Below are 26,984 nucleotides of genomic sequence, written 5' to 3'. Positions count from 1 at the left end.
ATTTCAGATGTTTTGTTAACGAAACAGGACGAATAGACGAGGAGTTAAATTAATTCCTTTTCTCGACAGTGCACGGTGTTTTCAGTCTATTTTTGGGATGACGAAAAGTAATTTGTAACTCATGGGAATAAAGGGAATTGGATACAGCTACATTTATATATGCCTGTTTTAAATTTTTAACTATGCGAATGGAATATGAAAGAACTGCTAGAGTATAAAAGCAGGAGTCAGCTGAGATGCATATGGCATCAAGCCCATGTTCACTTATCAAAACAAGTGGAGCCAACCACAATGGGGTGGAGAGACAATTTTTTCAGAAATCTGCAACTGTAGCATTGGAACATGAAACAAATGCCTGGGTGAAAAAAGAAGAGGCATTCGAGATGCTTACAGTACCTGAGCCTGGAAAATTAAGCAGTGAAACATCAGACACCAGTACGGGTCAGAAAGGAATACAGAAATGAGATTGAAACGGTACCAAAGCCCACAGTAAACGATTTTCATGAGCTTTCATACCACATCAAATCACAGTTGACAAATTTGCTCATTACATAAGCTGTAAATTTCCCTACACTAGAGAGGTATAATCTAGATGACAAAATGGTGTTCTTAGAAAACATTTATGAAAAGAATTATTAACAAAGAAAGACTTCTGTGTATACATTAGCATATTAACGTGCATCAAAGGAGCTGCTAGCTTCTAAAATTATACAGGTTGTTTCACAATTCATGTACCATACTTCTAGAGGTTGTAGGACTTAGAAGATCACATTTTATAGAGGAACCCTTGTCTAGAAACAATTCATTTCCATGTACAAGGAAAACAAGAGCTACTCAATTGTGCAATAGGTATTTCTTACGCAGTTTGCCTATTGTGCTAGGCTACCCACATTCACGAATGGTACAATGACATGATGTCCTATGTTTCCACCTGCCTTGTTTTCATGCTTCCTGGTGATGCGTCAGTTGACATTATGGTGACTAGTGCTGCAGTAATAGGATGCCCGAGTACACACTTGAAGGGTACACCGATATGTCGTTAATGGACAGTGCTATAATGAAAGAAACCGATGTCTGAACCACGAGTACTTTCCAAATTGTGAGACTGCCTCAACCCATGTTTGCCAGTGTAGAACAATGGCTGCAGGAAAGTGGGAAATTCACAAGCTGTACAGCAAGCTGTGGTGCTCCAAGGCAGCGGCACTTTCGTATCTGAAGAGAATGCGCTTCATTGAGCTGAAGAGAACACGTCAACGAATATTGGAGCCACGGCATGTGACTCTCGCGTCTCATTCCTCTGCCTGGAATGCTCTGCATGCTTCACCCATATCAACCTGAGAAGGTACACACCGTGCACCCGGCAGATTTTGTCACGTGTCAATCTCTGTACTTTGTTTTTACACCATAGTGAGAATTTTCCCCAGTTTCTGAGTCGACTTTTGTGCACCAGAAAAGTGCACTTCAGCAGGGAAGGTGTTCTGAATGCCTGAAATAGTCATATCTGGCAGCAAGAAAACCCCAGAGCCACTTGGACACAAAGATTTCAGCACACCTTCAGCATCAATGTCTGGCAGGTATCTGATGGCAAGCTGGAGGAGTTTTTAGACAATGTGCCATCAGACATTCGGCACAAATTATGGTCCTAGCACAATGGCGCAGCAGTACACTATGCAGTTCACATCCTACGGTGACAGGTGGGTCAGTCGAGGTGGACCATATGATTGGCCAGAGAGATCCCCAAATTTAGCCCATTTGGATTTTTTTCTCGTGAGGCCATGCAAAGAGTCCCTTATGAGACCCCTTATCAGTAGGAGGAACATCTGGTTGCACAGATTGTGGCTGCAGGAGAGGTGATTAACTGTACACCACAAGTCGGACAAAGTTCGTGCGAACTTACTGCAGCAAACTTGTTAGTCGTCATATCTAACAACTGTTGTAATATCACAGTAAATATGAGTGAAATCTGTACATCTTGTTTTCCCTGTAACACTGAAATGAACCATTTCCAGATATGCATTCCTATGTAAAACTTTATCTTATAAGTCACCTCTACAACCTTTTAGAAGTGTTGTGAAACACCCTGTATATTTGATGTACATAATGTCTTAAAGCATGTTTCGCAGAAAGACTACAAGGACCACACGCAAATAATTTTTTTTTTAGAAATGCTAATGTTTATGACAATGTTGACTAACATTATACGAATCATCCAAATCAAAAAGATGTTTTCTTTAAAACCATTTTTAAAAATTGTCAAAGGAAGCAATTTTATCTAGTGACTGTGTTGCATGTTTAAAAATGCAGTGTCTGAAAGCAAAATGGAAAATAGAAGCTGGAACAAGTAAGTTTTCTGTAAAGTACCCAGGGTACAGAGGAGACACCACAGGAAAGGTGTCAGTCTGGGTGCTGGCCAGAAATGTTACACAGCCTCACGAGGTACCACGTGAGCCCACACGGAGAAGCCGCAAGGTGTGGCAGCGTGTCGGTTGTGACCACAAATGATCACACGAGGCCTTGCAGGGCAGTGGCTGAGGTAGTGGTGTTCTGTTCAGATCAGATCAGATGGCCAACCGAGAGCAACATCTGCTTACGTCAGGCCAGCGGCCTGGACTTTTAGTATTCACTCTGGCTATGCTCGAGTTCATACTTGGCCACATTATTCAAAATGACACAGCTTGAAAACGGAAGATTTTATTTAGACATGTGGCTGCTAAAGACTGTGAGAACACATTCACTTTTTGCTCAGATAAGCATTAAAGATTCCTGTTGTTCATGTATTTCCCTCACCAAGTTCTTCAAAATATTCAGTTTGCCATTTCCACATTAGCTAACTGGACAGACAGGCCCTATTCATCCATCTAGTCAATTAAGCACCTAGATCGCTCACTAGTCGCAACAACTGTTCTCTCTCTGATGGGCAATGGGGAGGGGAGAGGGAGAAAATTAAGAAGAAACTTCACAACTGACAAGAAAAACTGGAAGACCATCAAGCAGACATCGCTGTAGTGGCAAATGTTAACTATATTAGAAGCATTGTATCTCATTTTTTGCTGTATACAAAGATCATCAAACACACACAAATGTATACCTGGCCTAGCCACAAACTTCCAAAAAAATGACAAGACATGTGATCTTCTAAACTCTCAGATTAATCTCTGACATGGCAACCCCTCTAAATAGCCAGAAGAACTGTATAAATACTATTGCATTAGTACTAACCAGTTTGGACAAATCATGTGTTCATCAAAGAATTAAAGTAAAAAGTTATGTAAAGTTAATTTAAAAAACTTGACATATTCTACACAAACAACTGTTGAAAGAAACAAGAAAGGAAACTTACTCCTCCTCGTGCCTCACTAAACCAGGAACAAATTCAGATGTTACTCCTACTTAAGCATATGTGACAAGGCAGCAACACATTTTATTTTTGACCTGAGCAAAGCTGCTCTGAATTTTGACCATTGCTTTCTAGCTCTGAAATTTTACGATTTCTCAAAAGTTCATTCTGATGACACTTTAGTAGGTGACGAAATCTAGGCCCATTGTACCAAACTATTATTTGTAACCAGTTGGCTGTATAATTTCCATGCCTGAAAATTGTATATGGTCGGTGAGGAACAGCCACGCTTAAAACTAACAAATTCAGGACACATCCATGTCGTCTATACCTATGTACAACACCACAGGTCTTGTCCATGCCCGTACTACCAATTTGTAGGTAACTGGGAGTCCCACGTGTTCCGTGCAGGTGACAATTCCAAAAAACAAAATCTTATCAAGTATTTGTCTGAGAAACCTGAATTGTTATTCATGTTCCTTTCAGGAAAAAAAAATGGTTTTATCACTTTGGAGACATTCAAAACTCAGAAACTGAACAATTTAGATCGAGACCAATGGAACACAGCAAGAAAGAGAAAAATAAAATTATTTTTGGACCCAGGAAAACAGGATCTCTCGACATAACCAATTTACAATTTCATAGCAAACAGTGAACAGTATCCGAACACACTTCGAACTATAACAGAAATCCCAAGCGGAAATGGCAAAGCAGACAGTTTCAACATCCCACATCTCCCTCACCGAAGAAATCCAAAGCTGTTCACACAAGTTCTGGTACAGCCACGATGACCACATCCTCCAACTGCAGCGACACACTCCTTGTAGAGTTCCTATAGCGCAGGACGACAATGCACAGCACTATAAAGACACTTAACAAAAACTGTCATGCACCATAAAGCTCAGAAGTGCTGTTGGATGGAATAGTCCTGTAACACTCGCTCTCATAGTGCCAACCAGACGAAAGTTATGCACCAGCAATTTGGTTTGGAAACACTGCAATATCCCCCGCACAGCCCGGATGCTTTCACTGTGTAATTTTCACATCCTCTTTTCCAGTTTGTTGGACCCTGAAGTACAGTGGCCATAGTGTGCTGCCCATGTTCCTAACATCGAACTGCATTATGCAACTTTGGGCATAACACTATTTGTTTACATTTTATGCTAAGACAGAAACTTTAACATTAGACTTATTTTAATAGTTTTTACACATTTATTAGCAACAGCAATGATGAATAATGGCAGCTGCTACAGATGCTAATCTAACCGTGTGAGAGGAGAAAAAATTAATTTCAATACAAAAGCACCACCAAATAGTGTGATTTTTTTATTTTTTTTTTTTTGGGGGGGGGGGGGGGGTGCAGTACTGTTGCATAACGGTCAATTAGATGGTTCATTTGCTTAAGAGATGCTTTGAAGCTACTGCTGTAACTTCTGATGGCAACATAATACAATAGCTTTGGCACTCAAGATGGAGTATGACCCAGGGACAAAATAGAAGTATATATGTTTCAATCATATGGCCCAAGATTGTATGTTGTTTTAACTGTATCATGCGAGGTGTTGACTAACTACAGCATTACTATAAAGGATCAAAGCAAATTCAAAAATTCATTGTATCTATGCTAATTGAGATAGTGTCGCAAAAGACATCACTGAAAGGAAAAACTCCCAAGTTTTGTACTGTTGCAGACACACTTCAGATATCCGCTACAAGATCACCACAGTAAGTAGTTAAGAAAGACAGCAACAGGAACTGTTGAAGTATATATTGTGCTCTAAATGTATTCACATAAGACTGCCGTAAAAGTGTAACAACACTTTAGAACAAAGTTCAGCAAAGATCAACTGCTAACACCATTCAGTGACTGTATGTGCAGTTTAAAGCCTCAGAATGGCTCTGCAGGGGGAAATCCACAGGACGGCCTGCAACAAGTGGAGAAACAGTTGGCCGTGTGCGGTAGAGTTTCGCATGTAGCCTACCAAGTGTAATAGAGCAAGCAAAGCATGGAATGTACCACAAATGACTGTTTGGAAGATCTTAAGAGGGGGTAGGACATCATCATCATCATCATCATCATCATCATCATCATCATCTAAGACTGATTATCCCTTTCAGCGTTCAGTCTGGAGCATAGCCCCCTTATAAAATTCCTCCATGATCCCCTATTCAGTGCTAACATTGGTGCCTCTTCTGATGTTAAACCTATTACTTCAAAATCATTCTTAACCGAATCCAGGTACCTTCTCCTTGGTCTGCCCCAACTCCTCCTACCCTCTACTGCTGAACCCATGAGTCTCTTGGGTAAGATTGCTTCTCCCATGCGTGTAACATGACCCCAGCATCTAAGCCTGTTCGCCGTGACTGCTACATCTATAGAGTTCATTCCCAGTTTTTCTTCGATTTCCTCATTGCGGACATCCTCCTGCCATTGTTCCCATCTACTAGTACCTGCAATCATCATCCTACTGAATCTACCCAGCTTTCGCTCTCATACAACAAAGTTGGTCGAAGGATTGAATAGTGCACAGTAACTTAGTCTCGGTACTGGCTTTCTTGTTGCAGAAGAGAGTAGATCGTAGTTGAGAGCTCACTGCATTAGCTTTGCTACACCTCACTTCCAGTTCTTTCACTATGTTGCCATCTTGTGAGAATATGCATCCTAAGTACTTGAAACTGTCCACCTGTTCTAACATTGTTCCTCCTATTTGGCACTCAATCTGTTTATATCTCTTTCCCACTGACATTACTTTTGTTATCGAGATGCTAATCTTCATACCATAGCCCTTACATTTCTGATCTAGCTCTGAAATATTACTTTACAAACTTTCAATCGAATCTGCCATCACAACTAAGTCATCCGCATATGCAAGACTGCTTATTTTGTGTTCACATATCTTAATCTCACTCAGCCACTCTATTGTTTTCAACATATGATCCATAAATAATATGAACAACAGGGCGATAGGTTGCAGCCTTAACTTACCCCTGAAACTACTCTGAACCACGAACTCAATTTACCGTCAACTAACTGCTGCCTGACTATCCATGTGAAGACCTTTAATTGCTTGCAAAAGTTTGCCTCCTATTCCATAATCTCGAAGAACAGACAAAAACTTCCTCCTAAGAACTCGGTCATATGCCTTTTCTAGATCTATAAAGCATAGATACAGTTCTCTGTTCCACTCATAACACTTCTCCATTATTCGCCGTAAGCTAAAGATCTGATCCTGACAACCTCTAAGAGGCCTAAACCCACACTGATTTTCATCCAATTGGTCCTCAACTAATACTCGCACTTTCCTTTCAACAATACCTGAGAAGATTTTACCCACAACGCTGATTAAAGAGATACTTCTGTAGTTGTTACAATCTTTTCTGTTTCCACATGTAAAGATTGGTGTGATTACTGCTTTTGGCCAGTCTGATGGAACGTGTCCCGACTCCCAGGCCATTTCAATTATCCTGTGTAGCCATCTAAGACCCGACGTTCCACTGTATTTGATGAATTCCGACTTAATTTCATCCACCCCAGCTGCTTTATTGCACTGCAATCTATTGACCATTTTCTCCACTTCCTCAAATGTGTTCCTATTGCCATCATCATTCCTATCCCATTCTACCTCGAAATCTGAAATATTGCTGATCGTATTTTCACCTACATTGAGCAACTCTTCAAAATATTCCCTGCCTCTGCCCAAGACATCCACAGGATTCGCCAGCAGTTTTCCTGACCTGTCCATAATACTTGTCATTTCCTTCTTACCTCCCTTTTGAAGACTGCTAATTACACTCCAGAATGGTTTTCCAGCAGCTTGACCCATAGTCTCCAACCTGTTTCCAAAGTCTTCCCAAGATTTCTTCTTGGATGCTGCAATTAGCTGTTGGTCTTTGTTTCTTTCTTCAACATAACTTTCTCTGTCTACCTGTGTTCTAGTATGTAGCCATATTTGATACGCCTTCTTTTTCCTTTTACAGGCTGCCTTGACTGTGTCATTCTACCAAGCTGTTTGCTTCTTCCTGCTTTAACACACTACTGTTCCAAGACATTCTTTAGGCACTTCTAGTACTGTGTCCCTGTACCTTGTCCATTCCTTTTCCGATGACTAATTGACTACATTCAACTAACTGGTACCTTTCTGAGATCGCTGTTATGTACTTGTGCCTGATTTCCTTATCCTGAAGTTTCTCCACTCTTATCCTCCTACATATGGACCTGACCACCTGCACTTTTGGCCTCACAATCCCAATTTCACTGCAGATTAAATAATGATCAGTGCCATCAAAGAATCCCCTTAATACACGTGTGTACCTCACAGCCTTCCTGAATTCCTGATCTGTTATATAGTCAATGACAGATCTGGTTCCCCTGCATATCGATACTTCCTCTGCTGCTATCGACATGCATTGTTTTGATCACTGGTTTTGTTTGTTCTATAATTTTGAAAGGAGTATAGTGCGATGCTGTGATCTTCGACAATTTTCATTTTGCTGTGTTGTTTTGTGTTCATTTATGGCATATTATTGCACAGGATGCCTAGAATTCGTGGCTTCAACTGTAAACAGATACACAATAAAGGGTGTTGCAACAAATGTTACACCAGTGGCTCAAGACTGCAATCTCTCAGAGCCAGTAAACAATTCACCACCGAGTGCTTCCAGAATGAAACTTATTTTTGGTGCTAATGAAAATGGAGGCTGTGAATCCGAAGGTTCATGTAATATTGTTCATGTTGACATACTGTCACAATTAATATTGGACAATGTTATGTGCAAGCATTGCTTTGGTGTTCAAGAGTGTTTCTTTGGTGGAAGATAAGAGGGCCAGGAAAGGCCTTGCTATGAACTTATCTGTGATATGCAGCAAATGCAACGTTGGTGCATCTTGCACGACATCTAAAATTACAAGGGTTATGATGTGAATTTGAGGGTAGCATATGGCATGTGCTGTATTGGTAGGGGACAAAGGCAGCAAGAACACTTTGTGCAGTGATGAATCTTCCTCCTCCTCCTCCAGCAAAGTTTGAGAGGTATTACAGCTTACTGATTGAGCCTGTAATAGAAGTTGCAGAACCTTCAATGAAAAGTCCTGCAGAAGAATCTACTGTCGAAAATGATGGTGACAGGGACATAGTGGCTGCTTTTGATGTTAACTGGCACACTTCACTGAATGGTGGTGTAACACCAACATCTGTTGACACTGGTTAGGTACTAGATGTTTAAGTGCGGAGTAAATTTTGTCATTGATGTGTGAAAGGGATTGCAGATCACGTATGTAATATGAACTATAAAGGCTCAAGTGGAGGTATGTAAGTGCAGGAAGTTGTAAGCTTGTTTACCAGATCTGTTGCCTCCCATGGCCTGCGTTACGTGACGTACCTTGGTGATGGTGACAGCAAAGCTTTCCTTGAGGTTCAAAAGTGTGCACCATATGGAGCTGAGACTATTGTGCAGAAGTTAGAATGTGTGGGACATGTACAGAAAAGACTTGGCACTAGACTTAGAAGGCAGAGACAAGATTTGTCAGGAAAAAAAAATTATCTGATGGGAAGGGAATAAAAGGGAGAGGACGACTGATGGGTCCAGAAATTAACAAACTACAGACTTATTATGGTTTGGCAATAAGAAGGAACACAGGGCACTTTAAAAATATGAAGCAAGCAGTTTGGGCCTTAAACTTCCACAAAATGTCCAGACAATAACCCTATCCACAACTTATGCCCAAAAGGAACTGAATCATGGTGTGGCTACTAAAGGTCAATTGCTGGTGGTGAAGAATATCATAGGAATTCTCTACCAACTGCTGTAATGGAAGCCATCAAACCTATATTCAGGGACCTTGCAAATGAAAACTTACTGAAGAAATGCCTTCATGGTGGTACCCAAAACCCAAGTTTTAACCGATGTGTATGGGAAAGATTGCCAAAAACCATTTTTGTGGGAAGAAATGCACTTGCTATTGGTGTTTATGATGCAGTTTCATGTTTTAATGACGGTGTGAAAAGCAGGAAATATGTATTAGAGAGAATGGGAAGTAAGCCCTGAGTGAACCGTATCAAAGCTTTGTATGCGATAGAGCGTGTAGTGAAAGCAGATGAATCATCTTTGGAGGCCACAAAAATCAAGAAGAGTGCACCACCGGAATGTGAAGAGGAAGGAAACTGATATTGAAAACGAAAAAGAACCTGCTTATGGTGTTGGGCAGTTTGAAAACTATGCCAAATACAAGCAGTAACTTTAACAGCCATTTTCCACAAAACAATTTTCTGTGTCTTAGGTACACGTAGCATCCAAAATAAATATCCTATCACTATCAAACTTGGTATGCTTATTAACTCCTTAATGCAAAACTCTAGAATTTTCCAAATCTATTAAAAATTGTGGTAAAAAAATTCTGATAATTAACTATAAGTATGATTTGTACACTGTGGAAAATTGTATGTAAAGCAATTACCACAGCAAATGGTAACTGGAAAAATGGTCAAATTTCACATATAAAACAAATTGCTTTTGTTTTGTTTTTCAACGTCCACTGCTATCAGTGTGAATCCTGAATACTTTTTGGCCATGCCGACAAATTTTTATTAATTTATTTGTAAAAGTATAGACGGTAGAAATTTAAGTCGGCTCATCTGATGACCCCCTTAACTCAGTAAAACTTGGGTCGAAAACTTTGAAAATGTCGGTGAAACGACAAGGAAATGAGGTGGCAGAGCGAAGACAGTGCATACTCTTGAGAATGTGGAATGTGTAAGAATTTTTGTGGGAAGAAGTCGCCAGAAATCTGTGCGTAGACAGAGTGTTGGAATTTCTAACAACACTGTCCGAGGGATATTGAGGTTATATTGGGGGGGGGGGGGGGGGGGGGGGGGGGGGAAATCAAAGACTTACCGAGCCGGAAAGCGCCGGTAGACAGGCACAATAAAATAACACACAAACACACACAAAATTTCTAGCTTTCGCAACCAACGGTTGCTTCTTCAGGAAAGAGGGAAGGAGAGGGAAAGACGAAAGGATGTGGGTTTTAAGCGAGAGGGTAAGGAGTCATTCCAATCCCGAGAGCTGAAAGACTTACCTTAGGGGGAAAAAACCGCGCGCGCACACCCAGACTGACATCAGCACCCATACAAAATCAAAGTGGTTAACACTTTGAATAACAACAACTTCATGGTCTGACAGCATTTCTGTTAAAGTCTTTTGCATATGATTGAAATAAATGAGGAGCTTGTTCACACCCTCTGGCCAAGAAACATTTTCACCTCAATGGATATGTGAACAAACAGAACTTTTGATATTGGAGTGATCTGAAGACCCACCAACTCCATGAAAACCCCATGCACCAACAAAGGTAATAGTCTGGTGCGCAATGTCCTCATTGGGAATAATAGGCCGTTACTTTTTGAGAACAAAAGAGGGCAATCTGTTACCGTTAATGCTGAGGGCTATTCAACAATGTTAAGGACATTCTTCACACCTCAGCTTCGTCAGTATGCAGTGAATGATTAAACATTATTTCAAGAAAATGGAGCAAAGGTCACACAGTCCGTGTGAGCATTAATGTTCTCAATGAAGTTTTTCCTAACTGGGTGATTTCCAAGAATGGAGTGATTGATTGATGCCTATTACATACTTATACAGAAGGGGATCATACATGAAACTTTTAGCATTCAAATGTTATCTCTCAGATTTAACATTTTACACCACACTTTTAAAGTCCCTTGGAAGATGTAAAAACAGTATTCCACTGTACTTATTTTGCCTATTGGCTACCAATCTCAGTACACAGTACCATCCTCAGCCTATCCTATGATGCTTATGTAGCTACTTAAGGCTAACCCACTTGCTGCCCAAAGCAAGGGGAAGGCCCTGGGTTACTGCCCCGGCACAACCGAAAGCACTGAATGCCAGACTGGAGTGCAGACCAGGTGTATGTGTACATTTGCCCTGCTTCAAACATGGATTTGCCTGAAAGCAGTTTATCTGGTTTGTGCATGGGACTTGTGGAGTGAAAGCTTGCTGAAACTGCAGTCAACATCAATATGAATGTGCTGAGGGGCTTAACTGGCCTCCCAGACCCAGACCTCACGATTTCAGCCTCGACTTACTGTCTTAAGGTACGCAAATGTCTGATCACCTAATTAGTGGCGTACACAAATGGACTAATGTGATTCTTGCAGTCTCTATCTACTATCTAGTGAAACCACTGCTGAGGGAAACGGGCTTGGAAAAATAGTGGGGAAAGAAGACCCTGTTGAGCTTGACTAGTCTGTCATTGTGCGGTGACACGAGAGGTGTAACATAAGTGGAGATATCAATATTGCTGGTGAAATACAACTTCTTTCGTTGTTTCTTTACTTATTAAGTTAAGCGGAGTACAAGTGTTACAGTATAACAATGTATCACAGTGTTGAAGCCGAGCGTGTAAGGGGTGTGCTCGCACTGTTGCTCCACGTACAAGCACTACATTGCACAGTGAGAGTGGGCACAGGCGTGATACTGCCACGAGTCCTGTTTGAGTCGCCACGTGATCCAATTAGATGACACTGCGTGAAGTAAATATGGACTTAGAAATGTCTCATTACTTGTAGACAAACAGTGCTACCAGGTTCAGAACATAATTTTATTACATTATCACAATAGGATAACGGAGTACAGAGTGTTTGTGGTCACATAACACAAAAGGACATCGATGCAACCTTTCACAACTGCATATTACCTACACGAGGGTAATCATCGCAGCCGTGACTGGTCGATGAGCTGCGACACGGAGTGGAGAAGATGCAGTGTAGCACCACTGAATGTCCCAGCGTACACACAGTCTCTGCTGTACAAACATGAAACTGGAAACACACCCAAAGATCATCAGCTGAGTTTTGCAACGTAATACGTAGCCAATGTATGTCACTACTCCCTCCGGACGATCAATTTATTTTCAACAAAAATTAATTTTGTATTTTTCTTATGTAACGATATGACATTTGTGCAAACTAAACCATTTGTCTAAGGTGACTGGTATAGCTGTCATAGCAGCTTTGTGTATTGGAGTACAATGACAGGTAACACCTGTCACAGTGTTGTAGACTTAACATAGCTCTCTTCTGTAGCCCTGTGCTTTCCGTAATAATACTGAACTGTACCACTAGATGGTACTAGTTATACATTTATTAAACTGAAGCCATACCACTGGATAGCAATAATTTCAGCTTACGTCTGTGATTTGTGGCCCCAGTGAGTGACAACACACCTGAGCCTTACGAAGCAAAAGCTGCAAAAATCCAGAGTGTGTTTTGGAAGGGATTGATATTAGAGTTCAGAACATAATATCCCGACAACCCCCAACGTCACCACAGCTGAATCCCGCGACATTAAGGAGATGAAAACAGACTGCTCTATTGTCATCCTCCCGGCAGATAAAGGCTCAACAACTGTGGTACTTTACCACGTGGAGTATGTGGCAGAAGGACTGCATCAACTGCCCGACACAACCTACAAAGCTGTTACCCAGGATCCAATTCCCTCCATTCAGACTGAGCTGCAGAAAATCCTAAAAATCCAAGGTCCCTCAAGGCCTCCCAACGGCTCCCACAGACCTACTCACTCCACCTGAGCCACGTACCCCTATCTTCTACCTATTACCCAAAATCAACAAAGAACCATCCTGGCCGTTGTAATCGATGTGGGAGATGTGGTATTGTCTACCAGATTTGTTGATACCAAATCTAATGAGGGAGGTTGTAAATGTTTTCTTACTTTTGTCAGAATATTTTTGTGAATAGTAATTTGCCTTATTTTATGCTAATTTGCTTATATGTTCGAGAGTGACAGCATATTCATTAAAATAAATAGATGTGACGAATAATACCAAAGAGACTGGTTACAAGTGGAAGCTTGTGTGTTGCGTGAAATGTCTGACACTGGAGTTGTGTCTGACCGTAGTCAGTCGGCAGTGAACACTCGGTGTGTGACAGTGGAACAATGTCCAGGTTCCCGTCACAATAATTTGGAAGTGACCAGCCAAAATGAGTTATTCTACTATCTTCATATAAACATCAAGAAGGAAGCAGATTCGGTACTCAGGGTACCCTCCGCCACACACCATCAGGTGGCTTGCGGAGTATGGATGTGGATGTAGATGTAGAAAATGGTCTTTGAAGCACCCAAAATGAGGCAAACGCATTGAACCAGGACATTTCCGCAACCAACGAAACAGCATTATGGAATCATACTTTCACTAGAAGACTGAAGCCAACACAAAAAAGTCAAATATCTTATATACATCCACAGAAAAGTGATTACTGTCACGAAATATGCTAAATTCAAGTATATAAAAATAGTGACCATATTTCTCCGTCCCATTGTGGCAGGCTTCAAAGCCTGCAACAGAACTTATCTCAGCTCTAGTGCACCAACACCTCCAACCTCTCACCCGCAGACTCCCATCCTACATCAAAGACACAAACCACTTCCTAGAACACCTCAAATACATTCTCCTCCCCTCCCACCTGAAACCTTTGTCACCATAGATGCTACATCCCTTTGCACAAGCATCCCACAGTCTCTCTGCCCTTTAACACTACCTCTCCCAACGCCCACCAGAAGATCTTCCAAAAACCTCGTTCCTAATCACACTTACCAACTACGAGGTGCATTCAAGTTCTAAGGCCTCCATTTTTCTTCTCCGGACTGGAAAGAGAGAGAAACATGTGCATTGTTTTAAAATGAGGCCGCGTTCATTGTCAATACGTCCCAGAGATGGCAGCACCGTACGACAGATGGATTTTTACCACCAGCGGCGAGAATGAGGACTGTTTTGAATACTTAAAATGGAGACGTTTTCCTTACTTGAACAGCGTGCAATCATTCGTTTTCTGAATTTGCGTGGTGTGAAACCAATTGAAATTCATCGACAGTTGAAGGAGATAAGTGATGGAGTTATGTATGTGTCGAAAGTGCGACAGTTTATGAAGACAGAACAGCGTGTGACAACAAACTGAAACAACCTCGGGCTCGCACAAGCCCGTCTGATGACATGGTTGAGAAAGTGGAGAGAATTGTTTTGGTGGATCACCAAATGACTGTTGAACAGATCGCCTCCAGAGTTGGCATTTCTGTGAGTTCTGTGCACACAATCCTGCATGGCGACCTGAAAATGCGAAAAGTGTCATCCAGGTGGGTGCCAAGAAAGCTGACAGATGACCACATGGCTGCCCGCGTGGCATGTTGCCGAGCAATGTTGACACGCAACGACAGCACGAATGGGACTTTCTTTTCGTCGGTTGTGACAGTGGACGAGACGTGGATGCCATTTTTCAATCGAGAAACAAAGCGCCAGTCAGCTCAATGGAAGCACACAGATTCACCGCCACCAAAAAAATTTCGGGTAGCCGCCAGTGCTGAAAAAATGATGGTGTCCGTGTTCTGGGACAGCGAGGGCGTAGTCCTTACCCATTGCGTTCCAAAGGGCACTACGGTAACAGGTGCATCCTACGAAAATGTTTGAAGAACAAATTCCTTCCTGCACTGCAACAAAAACTTCCGGGAAGGACTGTGCGTGTGCTGTTTCGCCAAGACAACTCACCCACACATCGAGCTAACGTTACGCAACAGTTTCTTCATGATACCAACTTTGAAGTGATTCCTCATGCTCCCTACTCACCTGACCTGGCTCCTAGTGACTTTAGGCTTTTTCTAACAATGAAAGACACTCTCCGTGGCCGCACATTCACCAGCCGTGCTGGTATTGCCTCAGCGATTTTCCAGTGATCTCCTAAAGAAGCCTTCGCCGCTGCCATGGAATCATGGCGTCAGCATTGTAAAAAGGTGTACGTCTGCAGGGCGATTACGTCGAAAAGTAACGCCAGTTTCATCGATTTCATGTGAGCAGTTAATTAGAAAAAAAATCGGAGGCCTTATAAATTGAATGCATAATTACTTCACTTTTGAAGGCCAGACCTACAACAAATCAGGGGAACAGCCATGGGAACCAGGATGGTTCCGTCCTATGCCAACCTCTTCATGGGCCACATGGAAGAGGCTTTCCTGAAGACCCAACAGCTGCTTCCCCTGACCTGGTATAGGTTTATAGATGGCACCTTTGTCGTCTGGACTCATGGTGAAGGAACACTCCTTAATTTCCTCCATAACCTCAACTCCTTTTGGTTCCATCAGATTCACCTGGTCCTTCTCCAAAAACCAAGCCACCTTCCTGGATGTTGATCTTGTTGAAGCTCACGTCCACACTCCTGTCCACATCAAACCCACAAACAATAGTACCTTCACTTTGATAGCTGCCATCCATTCCAGATCGAGCGCTCCCTTCCCTACAGCCTACGTGTGCAAACTTATCTGCTCCAGTGACGAATCGCTCAACAACTACACCAATAACCTGACCAGTGTTTTCCTCCCCCGCAACTATCCTGCAGACCTTGTCCACAAACGTATCTCCTGAGCAATACATTCATCCCTGTTCAACAACAACGCTCCTACCCCCAGACCACATAGAAGAATCCCCCTTGTCACCCAATATCCTGGCCTCTAATAACAACAACAAATTACTCTGCCCTGAAATGAGATCATCCCTTGACAATATTCTCCCCACACCACCTAGAGTTGCCTCCCCCTAAGTTAATGTTTGGATGGGCACCGTGACAAGGTTAACACTCAGGCGCCGACGCCTGTAAGAATACGGGCGCGTGCGGGATGCCCGAAAGTCTGGCACCCGTAATTATACGGGCGCGTGTTCTCGTTCTTCCCCTTCCTTCCTTTGCACGTTCTTACGGCTCTCGCACGTCTGGGAGGCACTGCACGGACTGTAGTTTGAGTATCCGTCACTAGATGGTGCAGGCATGCTGTGGAAGTGTGTGCCTCTCCATTTTATTTTGCGGGTTTTGTGAGTGGCGATTTTTTCACGCGCAGTCTCAGTAGTGCCGACACAGCGAAGCGTGGCTTGACAGACGCAGAAATTGCTCCCGAGTTATATCGTGATTTAGAAGAAAGTGACGTCGATTTGTCGGAGGAAGATATTGTAGATGACTGATGACGTAGACTATGTTCAAGAAGAAGTTTCTGGCAGTTCAGGTAAAGAATTCCGACAACAAAACATGTATAATTTTTGTTCAGATTTTTGCTGAAAAAACTCAGTACATAATTTGATTTTATTTGCAAATACTACTCTTCTGATAGATTCAGAAGAGGAGAGCAGGTGTCCAAGCACTTCAGCAGCGAGGAATCCCGTCGATATTGTGCCCGACTGATGGCGAGGAGGAAGCCGAGACCTGCGCGCCGCACCGATTCTGAGGAAGGTTGACGACTACTGACGGTGCACCAGATATCGATCTATTCTCAGCACAATCCGGAATATGCAATGTTGTCAGTTCAGAACAGAACAGTGCACCTCTAGAATTATTTTCACCTTTCCTGAAAGACAGTACGATGAAACATATAAAGGAACAAACTAATCTGTACACTCAACAATGCATCAGGAAATTACGAAGCACAAATTCCCTTCCTTTCACCCACCTGCTCTTTATCAAAGTGGAAAGGAGTTACACTTATGGAAATAAGGAAGTTTCTGGCAATTGTAGTCCATATGTGTCTAAGGGCAAGGCCACGTATACGAGAGCACTGGTCCGAGAATCCTGTTGTGTTGTGTAATTTGTCCAAACATCTTGAGCTGTGACAGATTTCTTTCTATTTTGAGAAACTTCCACATTAGTGATAATTCCTTAGCTAAGAGGAAAGGAGAAACTGACTATGACCTACTGCACAAGGTGAGAACCTCCTAGATAATGTGAGTGCTTATTTCCAGCATGCATATACACCATGACAAAAAATTACAATAGATTAAGACATGTGTAAATTTCAAGGTCGTGTGTATTTCAAACAGTACGTGCCACAAAAACCAAATAAATATGGTATGAAACTGTACATGTTATCCGAATCTGGCACAGGTTACATCTGGAATTTCTCTATTTACGTGGGTGAAAGGTCTGACTACAATAAAAACAAGTTTGGTGTCGACTTATAGGATCAGTGATTGTCATACAGCATATTTGAACATCAAACTGTGAAGTGGTGGAGAAACTGCATTCCATGTTATACTAATGGCGATTGTAAATTCCTGCATATTATACAATAAGGTAGGAAAAAACTGACTGGAAAAGTGTGGCGAAAAGACACATGCTCCCAGTGTAGTGAATGTAAAGTAGCATTGTGCAAAATGCTGTGCTTCAAAATTTGCCACACAAAGAGCAAAATTGCATCCTAAAATAGTTAAAGGAGGTTACTGTAGATAAGACATACTATATCCATCATAATTACAATTTTTGTGTAAAATAAAAAAAAATTCCTTCTAGAAAATACAGTGAATATACCTTTGACCAATTATTCCCTTTTTCAAAAACAGTGTTATTATTATAACTCTTGTCTAAAGTATGTAATAATTGAAGAGAAAGGTATTATATGTGGTTTTAAACTAAAAAGTCTAGGTTTTTCAGTAAGAGTAATTTCATTGCTATAACTGAAACCTTTCATGAGGTGTAGTAGTATAAAATAAGTTAAAATCAGCCAGTCTTTATGGTAGACGCCTGCGCGCAATGGCTCAGGACCCAAAGTGTTAACGAACCGTTTCTCCTTCCTGGGGGAGGAAGGGGGGGGGGGGGGGGGGAATGACTGACTGACTGACTAAGTGGAGTAGTGTACATAGATGTGCTCACAAATTTTCTGTCGGCACACTTATCCAGGATGGGCTTCAGGATATTGTTTACTTTCAGCAAGATGGGGCACTGTGTGATCATGCCCTAGATGTTTGCAAGTTCCTGAATTCACAGTTCCCTGGGAGATGGGTTGGATACATATGCCCCTCGCCGTGGGCAGCATGTTCCCTGACCTCGTGCCGATACTTTTTTGTGCAAGGATTTATCAAAGGATGTGCATTCACACAACACATTACCACATTGCAGGAGTTCAGGAACTGCATTACGCGAACTGCTGCAGTCATAATACCAGTAATTTTTCACGTGGTTCACACCACTGCTGAAAAATGGGAAGTGCATTGTGATATTAATGGTGAACGTGTTTAAAATATTCACTGATAAACTGATATCACAGCAAGCATTGCAAGTACCATCACTATTTCTACGAAACATACCACATACTGAACCCAGCAACCAAGATTATCATTAAGTTTTGCCTCAATATGGCAGAACCACTCTTAAAGAATGTAACCCCCAGTCTACTTTCAAGGAAAGAAAGCCACACAGGAAATCCACTTAGGCTTCAAGGTGGACGCTGGGAATATTTTCCAGCAAAAATAGTGTCAACTGAGAAGGAAAGTGCTCATTCCAGAAGATGCAAAGTTTGTTACGATTGAAGGCATCATGGGAAAACCTGTGTTGAATATAACCCCTTAATGAGGAAACACCATACACAACTAAACTGCTTGTGAATGATTATAAAGTTATAAGTTCCTAGAAAAAGTATACTACTTCGTATTTTGTAAATAATTATGTATGTGTAAAAATAAAAATACATGGCAAAAATAATCTTATCCTACTGGCAAATCTGTTCTCAGAAAGTCTTATGTGGATGGGTTAAAGATTTATGGTTAGATTAATATTTTATAGTGGAATATACTGTATATTATGGAAAAATGTAAAGTTGGATTAGCACATTTGTGATCTTGTCTTTAACATTTATTACAGCAGAGACAAGTATAGGTGGTTACCAAAGTACTTTTATCAAAATGTTTAGTTCAACGAATGTGTCCCATATGACCTAATTTAAGAAGCACACAGCCGTGCAAAGGAAAAGGTAGGTCAAATCTTCCTTCTAACATTTAGATATTTATTACAGTAGTTTATTTTTTTGCAGCAATTCTATTTTTGAAGAATGAACAATCAATTCCTCTGTTTCAGCTCGCGTAAATTTGAGAGTATACACAAATGTGAAATACAGTTTTCCTAAGCCCTTTGCGATATGCTAGATTCTAGCCTGTGTCTTATTTCCAAATACAAAACTTGTAGGTGAAACTGCATCAAAGTCAAGGTGATTCAAGGGGAAAGTAATGCTTTCTCATAATGCAGGCCTACCTTACAGTATAAAACTAAGCAGCCTGGTCAGAGATGCCTGCTCGGCAGTGTGTGCATTGCAAATGCCATTTCCAGCTACCACGGTCTCAGTGTCTAGGACATTTCACGAATTTCTTTTATGACAGGTTTCAACATCAACAAACACTATCATCACTGTCTTCTGAAGAGCTTTTGAATGCAGATACAGAAAGTATACAGTTCCATTTTAAAAATGTACAAGCCATTATTTCAGTTGATACCAGCACTAAAAACATTAACCAATCAAAAACATACATGCCCCAATGCTATAATATTTGCTGAAAACCATGTTTCGATATGTGTAATTGTTCACAAAATAAATGACAGCAACTCCTGCTTATTTCCAAAGAGGGGATGAGGGTTATGTTAAACAATGGCACAAACATATAAATTTCAAATGAGACTGCTGATTTGGCAGTTTCTGCCTTTAGTGGAAATTAATCCACCTACATAAAGAGAAAGCTCTCATATTTTTCCTCTTTTTTGTAACAATACATTGAAAGCAAAATTCAACACTGCAGACCTCAAAACAGACATGTGAACAACGGGAGCCCATACAGTGAGAGCACGTACATGGACTACCGTCATTTGTACATCAAAAAGTTTGATTACCAAACAATTTTTTGGGTAGTAAAGTAAAAATGATACCACAAAAATGCTTAACCATTTATGGCTGAAGCAAAACCAAGTTAAATATTGCATAAAACGGAAGTTTGAAAAATTATGCATACTAAAATAACAGGAATGAAAAGTTGTTTCCAATTCATAACAGTTCTCAGTATGTAGTCATCGTTACTTTTAACAGTCTGGCTAAGATGTGTCAGTCAGGCAGACACGGCACAATCAGTATTACTGTGTGGTTACAAAACTCTCACTACAATTGAGTTCAGCGAATCTGAACTCAATTCGGGGACAATATTTCCATGTTGAATCTTCATTAGTTTCAAACTAATTTCCTGTCAGTGACATTAATGTAACTAACTGAAAACACTGTAATTTTATGTTTCACATAGATGTCTGCAGATCTTGCAATTCCACAGTATTCCATCCATACAAATTAAAAAACTAATATTAAAAATCTATTTCATACAATAATCACAGTATATATAGAATTTTGATTAACAAGCTGCTCAAGAATTTGAAAGGAAACCACTCCTCCCTGTACATTAGATAATGGAATCATCTTCAGGGTGTGTATCTTGACAATCACGACATACGTAGTTGATTTTAACATCCACAACTACCACTAAAGCAACTGGCATACTGCTGAATGGATTTGTATTTCCTGCAGTGCTATTATGAATCCTAGGTTGTCTGCAGGGGTTTTTACTTTTCATATAATACTTTATAACTCCTTTCATTTGTTACACTGCATAATGTCCAAGGAGATGGCTTCCCAACAGTTACATAAGACACAGTGGGAGAGATCTGCAGCTATTTAATGTCCGGCATTCGGCTGGTGTGTTCAGCAGCAATTGCATGACGTATAGCAATCGGGCATAATATCTCACTGCTCAGGAGCTGTGATATCCATGTAGATCTAACTTTTGTAATCTTTGACAATTATTTTGTGGATGAACTCCAAGGGATATCAAAAAGTCTGACAGTGGTCATTACACTGAAATCATTAACTTATTAATCATAAACTAATGCAAACAGGCCTTATTTTTATTGGTAACAATGGACATTGTGCCCCAATTGATTCAACCAACAAAAACCTAAAACTAGATGGTAACTAAATGCCACTGCTTCCGAACATGAATCCCATATATTAACCACTTCACTAATCAACTCGAAGTGACTCCACACTGTACTTGAAACCTCAATCATCTCTTATACACAAAGTATATTACCACTCTGGCTACAAATCTGAGGCACGTACTTTCCAGAACGTTCATTTCTTCAGTTCCATCACACTGGAAGACAACTGTATCGTGTTAATATTTGTGGAAAATTTCTCCTCTTGCTGAGAGTACAATATATGTTATTACATTTGAGTAATTTTGGATTACCAACACACTAGTGGGTAACTCCATCTGACAGACAATGTCTGAATGAACAGATTCCTGATGCAGATACCCATTTCCTTAATATTTACTTTGCGACACACAACCGTTTGCTTAACACCGTGAAACTTCTAGTAAAATTTGAAAACTTCACTCGCTTATCTGTCGAGTGCACGAGTAACGTGCCAAAACTTCTAGTAAACTTTCAAACTGTCACCTGCTCACTTGCCATGTGTACAAGTAATACACCATCAGACTCGCATTATATTAACCTACCGAGTTTATGCAACACTTTTGGAAAATCACTTTCTCATCTGAGAACATTTAAGTGTACAATTTGTGAAACATACCAGAAAACTTCTCCCACTTCTTGTAACACTTTTCAGTGGCAAGTTTCAGCTCAATTCGAGTTGAACTGACCCACATTTTTCACAGCTGTCAATGATTGAGGCATGTTCTGTCTTCTTTCTGCTGATCAGAAACCACAGGTTGGTCACCATTCAGATGTCAACAGTCCAAAAATTCTCCTTTCCAGTAGGATCTATTTCCCTTGCAACTTCACAGCAGTATTAGCACCGAGTATCAACCTGTGGAAAATGACAAAAGTTACGTATTAATTACAAAAATAATACAAAATTAACATATGTGCATTGTTTTTAATTTATATATGTAGACTGAAGCAAATGAGAATTTGTACCAAGGTCACGATTCAAACTCACTTGTCCTGTTGACGAGGCATATGCACTAACCACTATGCCACCCTCACACCGTAGCTTTGCACAACTGCACTGACTACCCTGATGTGCCTCCCTCCTCAATCCAGATCTTTATTCATGCCTCAGTCAACTCAGTATTCCCCAAACTTTAAAAGTATTGCAGAGGCTGTCCAACTGTATCGAAATAACACCTCACCGTCAAACGAAATGGGGTATCCTGCCTCGGACCTGGCCGTAGGTGCTTTAATAAAAAAGAAACCGTATGGCTGCAGCGAACTTTTCAAGGCTCAGAAGTCAATCTATAAATACGCACAATGAGCCAAAGAACGAAAATTTGCACTGCGGTCAGTATCTGAACCAGTGTCTCCTGCTCACTAGGCAGACGTGCTTTATTAATTGTTGCAATACAGACATTCCCTAATGGAATACAGAAAACAAACAGAAGTGTCACAAGATAATAAGCACAACACCCATTTTGCAAGGTTAATTGGACTGAAGATGTTGACCGGATTACAGACTAACAATCACGTACATAATAAACAACAATTAGTAGAAAAACCTCAATTTGGTTACTTTCCACTTTCAAATGCAACAACATTCCACGACAGAACAGCAAAATGTTTCATCAAGACTATTTTGAACTTTTCAACTAATTGGGCGTACATCATTTTAAGTTTGCTACAACAGCATTGGGATTCATATGCAGAGGTGCAAAACCACTTTTCATTTGGTAGTTTCTTTTGTTATACACAATACATTTGAGAGTATTGGATTGGCTTTTTTTTTCTTTCTTTTAAGTCCGCCCCTGGCAGCTGAATGGTCAGTGTGACGGAATGCCATACTAAAGGGCCCGAGTTCAATTCCCGGCTGGGTAGGAGATTTTCTTCACTCAGGGACTGGGTGTTGTGCTGTCGTCATCATCGTCGTCCCCATTGACACGCAAGTCGCCGAAGTTGCGTCAACAAAAAGACTTGCACCAGGCGACCGGTCCACCCGACAGGAGGCCCTAATCACACAGCATTTACATTTATAATTTTTTAACATACACAAAGGTTTGTACTGGTGACAAGTAACCTGGTTTAAGGCTTTCATCTAGTCACTCACTGATCAGTCTGGCCTGGCAACAGAAGACAGCAAAACGAAAACTGAAATTTTAAATTTAGCATTTGAGAAATCTTTCACACAGGAGGATCGTACAAACATACCACCGTTTGAGACTCACAGATTCCCTTATGGAGAACATAGTGATAGACATCCCTGAGGTTGTGAAGCAGCTGAATGGGTTGAAAATAAATAAATCGCCAGGTCCTGATGGGATTCCAATTCGGTTTTACAGAGAGTACTCTATTGCATTGGCTCCTTATTTAGCTTGCATTTATCGCGAATCTCTTGCCCAACGTAAAGTCCCGAGCGACTGGAAAAAAGCACAGGTGACTCCTGTATATAAGAAGGGTAGAAGGACAGATCCTCAAAATTAAAGATCAATATCCTTAACATCGGCTCAGTTCAAATATAATGAATTTCCTTGAGACAGATGTTTCTGTCCATGCATCAGCACGGCTTTAGAAAGCATCGCTCCTGCAAAATGCAACTCGCCCTTTTTTCACATGATATCTTGTGAACCATGGACGAAGGGTATCAGACGGATGCCATATTCCTTGACTTCCGGAAAGTGTTTGACTCAGTGCCCCACTGCAGACTCCTAACTAAGGTACAAGCATATGGGATTGGTTCCTAAATATGTGAGTGGCTCGAAGATTTCGTAAGTAATAGAACCCAGTACGTTGTCCTCTATGGTGAATTCATTGGAGGTGAGGGTATCATCTGGAGTGCCCCAGGGAAGTGTGATAGGTCCGCTGTTTTCTATCTACATAAATGGTCTGAATATAATAGAGGGAAACATTCCACGTGTGAAAAATATATCTAAAAACAAAGATGATGTAACTTACCAAACAAAAATGTTGGTATGTTGATAGAGGTGCGCGCACGCACGCACGCACGCACGCACGCACGCACGCACGCACGCACACGCGCACGCACGCACGCACACGCGCACACGCGCACACACACACACACACACACAATTCAAGCTTTCGCAACCAACGGTTGCTTCATCCGGAAAGAGGGAAGGAGAGGGAAGGACGAAAGGATGTGGGTTTTAAGGGAGAGGGTAAGGAGTCATTCCAATCCCGTGAGCGGGAAGACTTATCTTAGGGGGAAAAAGGTTTCGTCTTTCCCTCTCCTTCCCTCTTTCCTGATGAAACAACCGTTGGTTGCGAAAGCTTGAATTTTATGTGTATGCGTGTGTGTGCCTCTATCAACATACCAACCCATTTGTTTGGTAAGTTACATCATCTTTGTTTTTAGATATACATAAATGATCTTTGGGATAGGGTGGATAGCAATCTGCGTCTGTTTGTTGATGATGCTGTGGCATATGGGAAGGCGTCGTCGTCGAGTGACTGTAGGAGGATACAAGATGACTGACAGGATTTGTGATTGGTGTAAAGAATGGCAGCCAACTCTAATAATACATAAATGTAAATTAATGCAGATGAATAGGAAAAAGAATCCTGCAATGTTTGAATACTCCATTAGTAGTGTAGCGCTTGACACAGTCACGTTGATTAAATATTTGGGCGCAACATTGCAAAGCGATATGAAATGGGACAAGCATGTAATGGCAGTTGTGGGGAAAGCGGATAGCCACCTTCGGTTCATTGGTACAATTTTGCGAAGATTTGGTTCATTTGTAAAGGAGACCGCTTATAAAATACTAATCAGGATGTATACAGGGACAAGGAAAAAAAATTCCCAGATTTGTTAATGTTTTATACAATCACATAGAACATCCCGGAGGAAGAAGAAAAGATGGGGCAGAGAAGTTTTGGAGAGACTTTAAGAAAAAGAGGAGCTTTGGAAAGACCTTGATTTGCAGCAACATATACGCTGCCTATTTTCGTATTACGAAAGTATAAATTCGAATGACCTGTAGGTTAAAACTGAAGAAACTGCAAAAAGGTGGGAATTTAAGGACATGAGATCTGGATAAGCTGAAAGAACCAGAGGTTGTACAGAGTTTCAAGGAGAGCATAAGGGAACAATTGGCAGCAATGGGGGAAAGAAATACAATAGAAGAAGAATGGGTAGCTCTGAGGGATGAAGTAGTGAAGGCAGCAGAGGATAAAGTAGGTAAAAAGACGAGGGTTGCTAGAAATCCTTGGGTAACAGAAGAAATATTGAATTTAATTGATGAAAGCAGAAAATATAAGAGACCTTTGGAGAGAAGAGAACCATGTGTATGAATATCAAGAGCTCAGATGGCAATCCAGTTCTAAGCAAAGAAGGGAAGGCAGAAAGGTGGAAGGAGTATATAGAAGGTTTATACAAGGGCGATGTACTTGAGGACAATATTATGGAAATGGAAGAGGATGTAGATGAAGACGAAATGGGAGGTAAGATACTGCGTGAAGAGTTTGACAGAGCACTGAAAGACCTGAGTCGAAACAAGGACCCCGGAGTAGGCAACATTCCATTGGAACTACTGACGGCCTTGGGAGAGCCAGTCCTGACAAAACTACCAGCTAGTGAGCAAGATGTATGAAACAGGTGAAATACCATCAGACTCCAAGAAGAATATAATAATTCCAATCCCAAAGAAAGCAGCTGATGATAGATGTGAAAATTACCGAACTATCAGTTTAATAAGTCACAGCTGCAAAATACTAACGCGAATTCTTTACAGGCGAATGGAAAAACTGGTAGATGCGGACCTCGGGGAGGATCAGTTTGGATTCCGTAGAAATGTAGGAATACGTGAGTTAATACTGCCCTACGACTAATCTTAGAAGAAAGATTAAGGAAAGGCAAACCTATGTTTCTGGCATTTGTAGACTTAGAGAAAGCTTTTGACAATGTTGACTGGAATACTCTCTTTCAAATTCTGAAGGTGGCAGGGGTAAAATACAGGGAGCGAAAGGCTATTTACAATTTGTACAGAAACCAGATGGCAGTCATAAGAGTCGAGGGGCATGAAAGGGAAGCAGTGGTTGGGAAAGGAGTGAGACAGGGTTGTAGCCTCTCCCCGATGTTATTCAATCGGTATATTGAGCAAGCAGTAAAGGAAACAAAAGAAAAATTTGGAGTAGGTATTAAAATTCATGGAGCAGAAGTAAAAAGTTTGAGGTTCGCCGATGACATTGTAATTCTGTCAGAGACGGCAAAGGACTTGGAAGAGCAGTTGAACGGAATGGACAGTTTCTTGAAAGGAGGATATAAGATGAACACCAACAAAAGCAAAACGAGGATAATGGAATGTAGTCAAATTATGCTGAGGGAATTAGATTAGGAAATGAGACACTTAAAGTAGTAAAGGAGTTTTGCTATTTAGGAAGTAAAATAACTGATGATGGTCGAAGTAGAGAGGATATAAAATGTAGAATGGCAATGCAAGGAAAGCGTTTCTGAAGAAGAGAAATTTATTAACATCGAATATAGATTTATTTATCAGGAAGTCGTTTATGAAAGTATTTGTTTGGAGTGTAGCCATGTATGGAAGTGAAACATGGACGATTACTAGTTTGGACAAGAAGAGAATAGAAGCTTTCGAAATGTGGTGCTACAGAAGAATGCTGAAGATTAGATGGGTAGATCACATAACTAATGAGGAGTTATTGAATAGAGTTGGGGAGAAGAGGAGCTTGTGGCACAACTTGATTAGAAGAAGGGATCGGTTGGTAGGACATGTTCTGAGGCATCAAGTGATCAGCAATTTAATATTGGAGGGCAGCGTAGAGGGTAAAGATCGTAGAGGGAGACC

The 26,984-nt window shown here is 41.0% G+C and overlaps 1 protein-coding gene across 34 annotated transcripts in view; it reads right to left on the bottom strand.

The window, feature by feature from the left end:
- The window catches only part of LOC126295288 (uncharacterized), a 562,445-nt gene that overhangs the window by 226,777 nt on the left and 308,684 nt on the right, over positions 1–26,984 (bottom strand). For 9 of the 34 annotated variants that reach the window (XR_007552428.1, XR_007552432.1, XR_007552429.1 and 6 more), the window contains one exon: positions 21,722–22,036. The exons of 21 other annotated variants lie outside the window; for them this stretch is intronic. The gene's annotated coding sequence lies outside the window, so the exon portion shown is untranslated. The remainder of the gene's footprint in view (positions 1–21,721; positions 22,037–26,984) is intronic. 4 more of the 34 variants (XR_007552434.1, XR_007552437.1, XR_007552441.1 and 1 more) reach the window with 1 other exon arrangement.

The sequence above is a fragment of the Schistocerca gregaria genome, chromosome 11, assembly GCF_023897955.1.
Source record: "Schistocerca gregaria isolate iqSchGreg1 chromosome 11, iqSchGreg1.2, whole genome shotgun sequence".
Taxonomy (NCBI): Eukaryota; Metazoa; Arthropoda; class Insecta; order Orthoptera; family Acrididae; genus Schistocerca; species Schistocerca gregaria.
The sequence above is the reverse complement of the archived record's forward strand: the minus strand, read 5'-3'. Positions and strand labels throughout refer to the sequence as shown.